Raw genomic sequence first — 8,581 nt, forward strand, 5'->3', positions numbered from 1 at the left:
AGAAAGTCACTCTGAAATACCTTCGATTTTCTCTGTGCCCAGAGCTCTTCTCAATACGTTGATCATAAACGCCCTTCCCAATAGCCCTGAGTCCCTTTGGGGTTGCTCCTGGCAGCAAGCGAATGCCCTGGGCCCGCATTTGGAAGAGCGTGAGTTAATGGGCTCCTCACAGGTTGGCATGTGGATGATCTGGAAAAGAGCCTGGGCCCATTTTTTCCAGGGTGAAGCGCAGTAGGCAGTGCCTGTGGGCACTGCTTTGATGTAGATAATGAATAACCTTTTACAAAGGCCTCTGATTTGAGTTTTAAAGAAAAGTCTGGGGTACGCCTGTTGAGTTACATATTCCTCCTGGAAAATTGAAATCCTGTGTGTTTAATCTGCGCGGTGTAGTTACATGGCTGAAAACAGAAAAGAAAGCAATATATGGCACATGGGGTAGGTTCATGTGAAGCGGGGCCCAAACAACGAGACCTCGGGTAGGGGTCCACCTCCTGTAGCAGTACGTATGTTGAAATCTGGCTGAGCCAGTCAAGGTCTGAAAGCCCCAGCTCCTGACGGGTTAGCTGTCTGCGCTGCCTCTGGTATAAACATGCTGAGTTAATCATGAATCTGCCCTGGTTTTACATACACCGTCGCCTCACTTTCTATGCCATCTTCACTGATGAATCATTGCCCGTAAGACAGTATCACCTCAGAAAGAGTTGAAGCAGCTTGGACGTGTTTCCTCTTACGATGAAGGTCACCGCTCCCACAGCTCGTAGTCGAGCGAGGCGTCTGACCGTTCTTCAGCAGCTGTGGCATGTTAACGTGTGGCTAAAAGGTGGTAGCTGGCAGGTGAGGGACAAAAACATTTTAACAGCATCAGTGGTCTTTAATTAAAGATGTGCTTCTGACTTGTAATTTCTCTAGCGCAAAGGTTCTTGAGGAGTTCCTTTACGCCACCGCTACATGTTTCTGTCCCTCTGCTAGAGTTGTGGGAGTGGTGAATTTTACTGGTAAAACTTTTTGGGAGTCTGCACTGCAAGCCAGCTCGGTGAAATAATCTGTGTTAATGGAAGCAACCTCGTTTATAGCACGGCCTCCCTATAGAGTTGCATTGACACAACAGAGGGATGTGCCAACAGAGAAGTGTAATGTTGAAGCACACCCTAAGCGCACATCAAAAGCCCTCATGTTCAGCAGAAAAACATTCCTCTGTTTCCTTGTTCGTTGTGTGATTACTTTTGAATGACACATCCAATCAACGCTGGAATGTTTTCTGAAAGTTTGGAATTGAAGCACAACGCCCTGTTTTGGTGAAAATCAGTAAACTAGAAGAGTAGGGGAGACACGTAGTGCTCCTGGCAGCTGCTTGGCAGACCCAGCAGCCCTGAACAACTCTGTAATTTTCCTGGCAGTTATTAGCATTTCATTATAACTACCTCCATCTCAGTTCCAGTTCAAGTATGTTGACACCCTGAATAATTTATTTCCTACAGAAGAAAAAAAAAATAGAAAAAATGGGAGGAAGGGGCCATGCAGGAATCAGTCTTTGACAGAAAGGAAATGGATGGCATGAAATGAAAGCAGCTGGAGGTCTTACAAGAGGTCTCTGACGTGCAAAGGGATGAGAGCAGAGTACATGCAGAATTTGCAGGTAGCAGGTAGGTGGTGTCTAGTAATGAACCTGGGCATACTGAAGCAACGAGGGCATGCCTGCTGGAAATGTCAGCTGCCTGAGCTAGTCTGATTTATTCAGTATTTCAGCAATTCAGTGAAACGTGCAGGATAGATATAACCAAAAAGTGCAGATCTAGTGGTATGCACATCTTGTTCGTTCATATGACTTGAGTAATTCTGAATGCCTTAAAAGCTAGCAAAAACAGTTACAGTTCAACCTGGAGGCTGGGAAAGTGTACACAAGATTGTGTAACATTTGGCCAGAAGTGAAAAGAGGACAGGACTTCAAGGAAGTCCTCAGGAAATGTATCTACCTGCACAGGACTGCATCTTGATGAAAGAGAGTGTCGGTGTGTTTCTAGCTTCAGTGTTGTTGCTGCTATGGGTGATTTCCCATTTTATGCAGCAGAAGTGGGATCAATGAAGCGCAAAATGGAGAGGAAAAATAGAGCTCATAAAAAATGAGGAAAGTTGAGAAAAGGTAGGGGATGATTAAGTGAATATCCCACTACTTGAGGCTGCAGTCAAGGGGAAAAACAAGGAAATTAGACATTTAAATAGATATTTTAAAAAACCTGAATAGCCATATTAGTTCATTTCTACCTCTTTTGTTCGTTAACTTAAACCAACCTTTTATTTTGAGCACCGTTTTGGAAAGAGCTCTGTACTGATGGTGGTGTTTCACAGCTGTTGTGCTTCTAATGTCAGAACTCAAGTCCCCTGCCTCCTGTGCATCAGGCAGCCCAGGGCAGCCCTGTGAGCAGAGGGGTTTGGAGGTAGGTTGGCCCAGGCTGTTTGCAGGACATGAGAGAATCTGAGGTGGTTACTGACAAGGAGGTTTGGGAGACAACCTGTGAGGAACATCTTTTTTCACTGGACGAAGGTTTCCAATCCTCTGAACTTCTCCTTCACTATGTCTGTTAGCTAATATGGATACTTTAACTGGGTTAACTTACTGGGCAAACTGCTGTCCATGTCTATCCTGCTCCGATTCTGCCTGTCCTGCTCCGATGCCTCCAAGTACAACAGCATGGATGCGGGCATTTGGTCCCAGGAACCCTCAGTCTATCCATGTGGGAGAAGAGTTTTTGCTATTTTGTGATTCTTTATAGCCTACTGAGATGCCCTGTAGACAGTATGAGACTGACAGCATGAAAGAGTTGGTGATCCTAAATAAGCAAAACTGAGATATTTTAGAAACACTTGTGAAGGAAATAAAAATTATTTGGGCTTCTTCCTCCTCTACTGTTCTAGGTGCTAAAACTTGGACTAGTTAATTTGTAATGTTTCTTGGTGGTTCCTTTTTCTGTTTTTACTACAAATTATTATTTGTAGTAAATTATATTGTATATTATATATATTATATATATGTATATAAATGTGTATATATTATAATATATCAAAAATATATTATAAAGATATTAAGATTTTCCCCTCTGTTTTACTGGGAATTTCCTGAGCTTATGACTAAACTGACTAGAATTATGCATCATCTAATATTTTTCAGACATTTAAAAACTACATCAACAACAGCAGGCAATATAAGTCAATATAAGTTTCACTATTAGAATCATTAGCTTATTAGTGATGTCATGTATCTAATTATTAAATCATATATAGCCATCAAAAAGTGGGAAACAAAAATTGCCATGCCACTTTTATTACTATGGAGTTACTTTGAGGTTCACCAAAATGCACACAGATTTGAAATTTGGAAAAAATAAACCCAAATAAAAAATTTTAAAAATTGCACATAGGTTTTCATTGTAATCTGAATATTAGGTATATTCTAGATTTAAAGGTGCAAGCGATTGTCTGTTGTAAGTTTTGTTCGTTCTTCTATTCCCTGAATTTTGAAAAAAGCTTCAGCTGTAGTCTTGAAGTAGTAATTTTTCTCAAGTGTAAAGGAAAATAGACTGAATTGTGGCACCTTTAAAATGGAAAATCAGTGTTCAAAAGAAAAAAAAAAATAGAGTTTGTACCTATGAGCAAGAGTGTTGAAATGGTTAAGTTTGTACTAAGTAAAACTGGAAAGTATTAATTTAGTGAACGAAGGTCACAAAGTTCCGGAAGCAAGTAGCTTTTGATACCTAATCCCAGCTCATTGCTGCCTCATCTGGCTTTTTAGGAAATCGCTTTTCCCAACACTTTCTAAATCTCTGGTAAATTTAAATCCCTGTAGCAGCTTGGAGACAGAATGCTCAGGCACTGGGGAGCGGGGCACATTTATGCAGATTCGGGGGCTAACCCGGCTCAGGGGCTTTAGCAGCTTCCCCCAGTGTTTCCTCTGAAAGTTCGCTGTGAGTGAGCAGGGCAAATACCTGATGAACCCCCTCTTCGGAAGGGTGCGCAATGGACTAACGACCGACTTGACCAGAGTGAGCAGGGTTAGGTTGGAAAGGGTCTGGTCCAGACAGTGACGGTGCGCTCAAATGTACGGATTTAACTGCAGGAACTGGTATTTTAAAATGTAGGGTGCACGTGTAAATTCTTTTTACATATGTTCAGATTGCTTTGGGAATTATTAGACCTCCGATACAGAGGCTATATTGTGTCTCCAGAGTACCTGTGGCACTGAACTTTTATTCACATACCAGAATGAATGAAAGACAAGATAGGAAACCTGAATTGAACAGAGTGGGGATGTACAAGAAATGCAGTTTTGGTCTTCTAGGAGTATAATTTCCAGGTAAATCATAAGAGGTATGCATGCCCATCTAAATGAGTAAAGTTAAAACTTGAAAGTGTTTTCCAAGTTTTTGTTGAACTTGTAACAAAAAGGAACAATTATCTGTCTTGCAGTAGTGAAATTTTAGGGTATATAAAGATATTTGACCTGTTCCGATATGCTTAAAGTGTTAATGTATCCTTTGGGTATAATGAGGTGTCTTTGACTTCTACACTTAATTATGGAATACATCAAAAAAATCAGCGAAGAAGGTATCGTTTCTGGTTCCAGTACATGAAATGTATGTTTGACAATTTTAAAATGTATATGTAAAGAAACATGTAATTTATTACTGCCTCCAGGCATGAGGAGATTTATGCGCTAAAAGTTTCACACAGGTTTTTGCTTGACTGTTGCTGTACTGTTCATGCAAAACATATGTATTGCTAATGACAACTTGTAGCATACATTCTTTTAAAGTAGTCCTGCTTTTCAAGAGTTAAATGATGACTTTTCTCTGATATTTATGTATTTATATTTACAAAAAATTACAAATCTGTAATTTTATATGTATTTGTACTTACAAATAATTTTCAATAAATATGAAATGCATCAAATACTATACTATAAACATAGTATAGTACTACATATATATTTCAAATAAATATTTATAAATACCATTCTGCTATTAGAATTTTTCCTGATTTTAAAAATATTATGTGTTATCAAAAGATAAAAAGTAATTGACAGCTTCTTTCTGTGTCATTGGTTGGTTCTTTAGAGGATGAAGGTAGAAATGGCAAAGCTCAGGAATGTTTTTGCTTGAATTATGCTAAAATCCAGTTCCTTTCATTATTTATTGGCAAAAGGAGTTTCTCAGTGAAGCTGTAACACTCCATGATGCCTTTCCTTTGGCTTGTCCTGCAGCTGGAGCCAGGAGCATTTCTGCAGGAGCTGAAGTCTGTTCTAAAGTTTTTTCTTAATGTAAATGAAATGTCCTTAGATTTGATTTGCATATTGTAGAGCTGATATTAATGAATATCAGACGTGCTGAACAGCTACAAGAACTGCAAAGCCAAGAAAACCTGTGTCAGCTCCAAAAAGCCACCCTTGGAACCTGACTGGCAGCCACAGCTCCGTGCAAATAAAATCTTCATTACTTCAGCAGTGATCTCCTGGGCTTCTTGGACTTTATAGATAAGTAAACATGGGTCCTAACACTGAAATCAGACTATATAAATTGAAATCAGACTATGAAAGAGACAAAGGACTAGAGAAAGAACATGTACAGCATACAATTGGGATACATGGCTCTTCTACGTGAGGGAAGCTTTTTGTCATTTCTGGAACTTTTGATAATTTTTTAGCTCTTCATACTAGCATATAGCTTACAGGCCTTAGGTAGGCTTATCTTTTTCTCTCCAAAAATTTACAGAGGTTAATATTAAATGATTTTCTGATATATTTTGTCATGAAAGTAGGTAGCTGTTTCACACCACTCCAAAAATAATGGATATAAAATCTCTGTAAGGACCCCACTTCCAAGGGGATGACTGCTCAGCATTCCCTCTGCCCCTGAAAAACAAGATGTAGAGACTGGGGAAAATACCTGCACACAGCAGGAGGTTTGGAGGAAGTGACAGCATGAAAAGATGGGCAACAAGTGACCATCCCCTGACACCAGAAAGGAGACCACACCAATGCTCAAAGCCAGAAACCTAATGATTTGATTGAATTTTAAACTGAGGAGAAAACAGAGCAGGTGAATACAACGCAGAGGATGTAGAAGACACCTGGAAAAGGTGATTAGAAGATAGGTACACCATCTATTCATCAGGTTGCAGTTTTGAGACGTTTTTGTTTTGGTTAGAAGTTTTGAGACACTGTGGATTTGTTCTTGCTTTTAAGCAAGTGCTTCTTACTATCTAGGCAGCCATTATCAATTACTTACTTGCCTGGGTTCTTTCTTTTCATTCATTTAATTTTCTGTCCACATTTTAGATTCAGCTTTGCTAACAACATTAATCTAGGAAGCTGGAGAAAGTGGAAACTTCTCCTTTCAATCTTAAGTTCACTGAGTAGGCAGCATTGCATATCTTGTGTTTTATTCCAAGAGCTTACTTTTTTTTTTTCAGTCCATAGTTTTATGTAATACAGTCACTAGCAATTGGTATTGATTTCCAGTGTGCTGTATCCAACATGCATTGATGTAATGCACAAGAACTTGTTATACTTCTTATGCTTTTTATATCATCCAGCCACAATACAGTGAACAGTTCTTTATGTACAGATAAATATCATTCATTAGTCCAAAGATGAATAATTATACCATCCAATTTACACTTTTTTGAGTTTTAGTTCAAATCAGTGTTCTCGATGCTATTTCAATTACATGATATACACCTATTATTTTCTCTATATAATCTAAAACCTGGAAGGATGGGAAGAGTGTTGACTTACCCCAGATTATTAAAGGTAGCCAGAATTTGAGAGACTGTTTTATAAAGTACCCAAATGTTTATAGCATGATTTAAGTGAGAGATTATTATAATGTTGTATGAGATATTGCAAAGAATTTTATTAGTGATGGCTCTTACTCTTCTGAATCTTGCTCCACATTGGAAATTCTTAAGGTCTATGTAAAAAATAAAGAAAATATGACTAACCCAATCTATTAGTAATTTACACTTGTGACACAGACTGCAAAAAAAAAGCTTGGTGACATCAGGACACCAGGTTTCTGATAGCTTGTTCAAGCTCTACGTAGGTATCTCATGCCTAAGAACAAATATGTATGAATCTATGAGATGAAAAGAACTCTCAAAAATGAATTCTTAGTTTTTATTTCAAAGGCTGACACCAGATGAATCACCTGGTTTACAGTAATGGATCTCATACCCTTACATCCAATGTTTTGTCATCACTTTTATTGTGTTTTCAAACAAACACATGACATTTCTAGAAATGCAAATTAGGCCTAACAATTTAGTGTACTGAAAAAGTGTTCTTTTTCCAATAGAACACAGCTGCTGATTTTAATTCTGGTCACAAATTACCTGGAAAAACTGAGCCATTTTAGGCTATTTTCTCTTCATACCTCTGCTTTCTGTCATGTTTCACACAGTTTCTTCTTCAACAAGAAACAAATCTGTGTGGAAAGGGAGAAATAGTTGTATTTCATAGGAGATTGTGTTTGCTTCTTTCAGACATACAAATTTGATACTGAGAAAGGATGAATACTTGTTTTAGGGATGCTGGACAAAATTATTATCAAGGTAACCTAAACTTTACTAATGGAAAACTTCTGAAAGCGGTGCAGCTGCTATTAATTAGCAAAGATAAAGTTCATGCTCTCATCATCTCATGTCTGAGGTACCACAGCATCCTTTTCTAAAGCACTTGACAATTGCAAATCTACACCATTTCTCTTCTCTACAAAGTACCAATCTCCCCTTTGCATCACTCCATAAGTTGTCCGAGCGTATCACAACAGATGCAAAGGATCGTTTTAAATGCTTTGCATTTCTTTCAAGCACATTACCCTTACTCTCCCTCCTTTACTCTTGCAGCAGATCCATACTCACTTCTGTGTTGGCAGTGATGCAAATCACCATCCCGACACCAAGTTTCTCCCCCTGTGTATGTTATCGCCTAAGCAGTCTTTCGTACATAGAGACAACATGTTTTAAACATCCACAAAGACCCTCACTATGCTTTGTCATCTCATTTCTTAAAACTCACTGTCACCAGGATGTCTACCAAAATGACAACAGCTAGGAGCAAGGGAACTGATACCCTCCCTGCCTGGCAGATCACTGTCATACGATTATGTCCTTGGGCTCCCCATCCATCAGTCATACCTCCATGTTATCTGTTACCTTAGGATGCAATTAGGTGCAACATATTTTCCTGTGGCAAAGCTGATGTACAAAACACATGCCAACTGTTACATCTGGGGAAAGCATAAAGCCAGATGACACCTTTATGTTGTATATTTTTCAGGCAGGGACCATCTTTTTGTTCTGGGTTTGTACAGTGTCTTGTAAAATATTACTTTGATTCCTGACTGCAGCTTTTAGCTCTGCTGCAATGCAAATAATTTTCGTAGCAAAATCCTTTCAATGAGATCCAATCCATTGGACCGGAGTCATGCAAATCCAGTTTGCATTACTTGGATGGCCTTTAAAACCACTTGAGTTAAAAGCAATGGGCATTGGCTCATGAAGAATTATATGGCTTCTAATCTCTTCCAGC

This window comes from Platalea leucorodia (genome assembly GCF_965183815.1).
Source record: "Platalea leucorodia genome assembly, chromosome: 1".
Classification (NCBI taxonomy): Eukaryota; Metazoa; Chordata; class Aves; order Pelecaniformes; family Threskiornithidae; genus Platalea; species Platalea leucorodia.